Raw genomic sequence first — 3,705 nt, 5'->3', positions numbered from 1 at the left:
TAAGCGCCCCCCATGGTCTCAGAGCATTGACTCTTCTAAGAGTCCTAAGAGTCCTGCTCCCACTGATGGGGTGCAGCTGTGGGACCCTATTTTCAGAGATGATGTCCTCCACCCAACTCTCAAAAAGCTGAAAGGGTCTTCAGTAGAGATGGATAGTCGAGCTGGGCTATCAGACGGTCACCTCTGTAGCTGTAGTGTCATTTTTCCTATGGTCCAATGTGTAAATTAAACAAAAAAGTGCACGTTTGTTATGATGTCCAAGATGGGGACCAGGATGTGGACATAATAAAAAATTAGGGAACATGATAGTAGACATTTCTACAATACATATAATCATTCTTATCTATCTAATACGATGACAACAGCTCTCCATACCTGCAGTCCACCATAAGGACCACCCTCTCTAATCCCTGAAAAATGAAATCATCCTCAGTGACGAAGAGAGGGGGCTAAGCGCCCCCCATGGTCTCAGAGCATTGACTCTTCTAAGAGTTAAAAGAGTCCTGCTCCCACTAATGGGGTGCAGCCGTGGGACCCTATTTTCAGAGATGATGTCCTCCACCCAACTCTCAAAAAGCTGAAAGGGTCTTCAGTAGAGATGGATAGGCGAGCTGGGCTATCAGACGGTCACCTCTGTAGCTGTAGTGTCATTTTTCCTATGGTCCAATGTGTAAATTAAACAAAAAAGTGCCGTTTGTTTTGATGTCCAAGATGGGGACCAGGATGTGGACATAATAAAAAATTAGGGAACATGATAGGAGACATATCTACAATACATATAATCATTCTTATCTATCTAATACGATGACAACAGCTCTCCATACCTGCAGTCCACCATAAGGACCACCCTCTCTAATCCCTGAAAAATGAAATCATCCTCAGTGACGAAGAGAGGGGGCTAAGCGCCCCCCATGGTCTCAGAGCATTGACTCTTGTAAGAGTTAAAAGAGTCCTGCTCCCACTGATGGGGTGCAGCTGTGGGACCCTATTTTCAGAGATGATGTCCTCCACCCAACTCTCAAAAAGCTGAAAGGGTCTTCAGTAGAGATGGATAGTCGAGCTGGGCTATCAGACGGTCACCTCTGTAGCTGTAGTGTCATTTTTCCTATGGTCCAATGTGTAAATTAAACAAAAAAGTGCCGTTTGTTTTGATGTCCAAGATGGGGACCAGGATGTGGACATAATAAAAAATTAGGGAACATGATAGGAGACATTTCTACAATACATATAATCATTTTTATCTATCTAATACGATGACAACAGCTCTCCATACCTGCAGTCCACCATAAGGACCACCCTCTCTAATCCCTGAAAAATGAAATCATCCTCAGTGACGAAGAGAGGGGGCTAAGCGCCCCCCATGGTCTCAGAGCATTGACTCTTCTAAGAGTTAAAAGAGTCCTGCTCCCACTGATGGGGTGCAGCTGTGGGACCCTATTTTTAGAGATGATGTCCTCCACCCAACTCTCAAAAAGCTGAAAGGGTCTTCAGTAGAGATGGATAGTCGAGCTGGGCTATCAGACGGTCACCTCTGTAGCTGTAGTGTCATTTTTCCTATGGTCCAATGTGTAAATTAAACATAAAAGTGCACGTTTGTTATGATGCCCAAGATGGGGACCATGATGTGGACATAGTAAAAAATTAGGGAACATGATAGGAGACATTTCTACAATACATATAATCATTCTTATCTATCTAATACGATGACAACAGCTCTCCATACCTGCAGTCCACCATAAGGACCACCCTCTCTAATCCCTGAAAAATGAAATCATCCTCAGTGACGAAGAGAGGGGGCTAAGCGCCCCCCATGGTCTCAGAGCATTGACTCTTCTAAGAGTTAAAAGAGTCCTGCTCCCACTGATGGGGTGCAGCTGTGGGACCCTATTTTCAGAGATGATGTCCTCCACCCAACTCTCAAAAAACTGAAAGGGTCTTCAGTAGAGATGGATAGTCGAGCTGGGCTATCAGACGGTCATCTCTGTAGCTGTAGTGTCATTTTTCCTATGGTCCAATGTGTAAATTAAACAAAAAAGTGCACGTTTGTTATGATGTCCAAGATGGGGACCAGGATGTGGACATAATAAAAAATTAGGGAACATGATAGGAGACATTTCTACAATACATATAATCATTCTTATCGATCTAATACGATGACAACAGCTCTCCATACCTGCAGTCCACCATAAGGACCACCCTCTCTAATCCCTGAAAAATGAAATCATCCTCAGTGACGAAGAGAGGGGGCTAAGCGCCCCCCATGGTCTCAGAGCATTGACTCTTCTAAGAGTCCTAAGAGTCCTGCTCCCACTGATGGGGTGCAGCTGTGGGACCCTATTTTCAGAGATGATGTCCTCCACCCAACTCTCAAAAAGCTGAAAGGGTCTTCAGTAGAGATGGATAGTCGAGCTGGGCTATCAGACGGTCACCTCTGTAGCTGTAGTGTCATTTTTCCTATGGTCCAATGTGTAAATTAAACAAAAAAGTGCACGTTTGTTATGATGTCCAAGATGGGGACCAGGATGTGGACATAATAAAAAATTAGGGAACATGATAGGAGACATTTCTACAATACATATAATCATTCTTATCTATCTAATACGATGACAACAGCTCTCCATACCTGCAGTCCACCATAAGGACCACCCTCTCTAATCCCTGAAAAATGAAATCATCCTCAGTGACGAAGAGAGGGGGCTAAGCGCCCCCCATGGTCTCAGAGCATTGACTCTTCTAAGAGTTAAAAGAGTCCTGCTCCCACTGATGGGGTGCAGCTGTGGGATTCTATTTTCAGAGATGATGTCCTCCACCCAACTCTCAAAAAGCTGAAAGGGTCTTCAGTAGAGATGGATAGTCGAGCTGGGCTATCAGACGGTCACCTCTGTAGCTGTAGTGTCATTTTTCCTATGGTCCAATGTGTAAATTAAACAAAAAAGTGCACGTTTGTTATGATGTCCAAGATGGGGACCAGGATGTGGACATAATAAAAAATTAGGGAACATGATAGGAGACATTTCTACAATACATATAATCATTCTTATCTATCTAATACGATGACAACAGCTCTCCATACCTGCAGTCCACCATAAGGACCACCCTCTCTAATCCCTGAAAAATGAAATCATCCTCAGTGACGAAGAGAGGGGGCTAAGCGCCCCCCATGGTCTCAGAGCGTTGACTCTTCTAAGAGTTAAAAGAGTCCTGCTCCCACTGATGGGGTGCAGCTGTGGGACCCTATTTTCAGAGATGATGTCCTCCACCCAACTCTCAAAAAGCTGAAAGGGTCTTCAGTAGAGATGGATAGTCGAGCTGGGCTATCAGACGGTCACCTCTGTAGCTGTAGTGTCATTTTTCCTATGGTCCAATGTGTAAATTAAACAAAAAAGTGCACGTTTGTTATGATGTCCAAGATGGGGACCATGATGTGGACATAATAAAAAATTAGGGAACATGATAGGAGACATTTCTACAATACATATAATCATTCTTATCTATCTAATACGATGACAACAGCTCTCCATACCTGCAGTCCACCATAAGGACCACCCTCTCTAATCCCTGAAAAATGAAATCATCCTCAGTGACGAAGAGAGGGGGCTAAGGGCCCCCCATGGTCTCAGAGCATTGACTCTTCTAAAAGTTAAAAGAGTCCTGCTCCCACTGATGGGGTGCAGCTGTGGGACCCTATTTTCAGAGATGATGTCC

This window comes from Anomaloglossus baeobatrachus, unplaced genomic scaffold (genome assembly GCF_048569485.1).
Source record: "Anomaloglossus baeobatrachus isolate aAnoBae1 unplaced genomic scaffold, aAnoBae1.hap1 Scaffold_97, whole genome shotgun sequence".
In the NCBI taxonomy this organism is placed as follows: Eukaryota; Metazoa; Chordata; class Amphibia; order Anura; family Aromobatidae; genus Anomaloglossus; species Anomaloglossus baeobatrachus.
The sequence above is the reverse complement of the archived record's forward strand: the minus strand, read 5'-3'. Positions refer to the sequence as shown.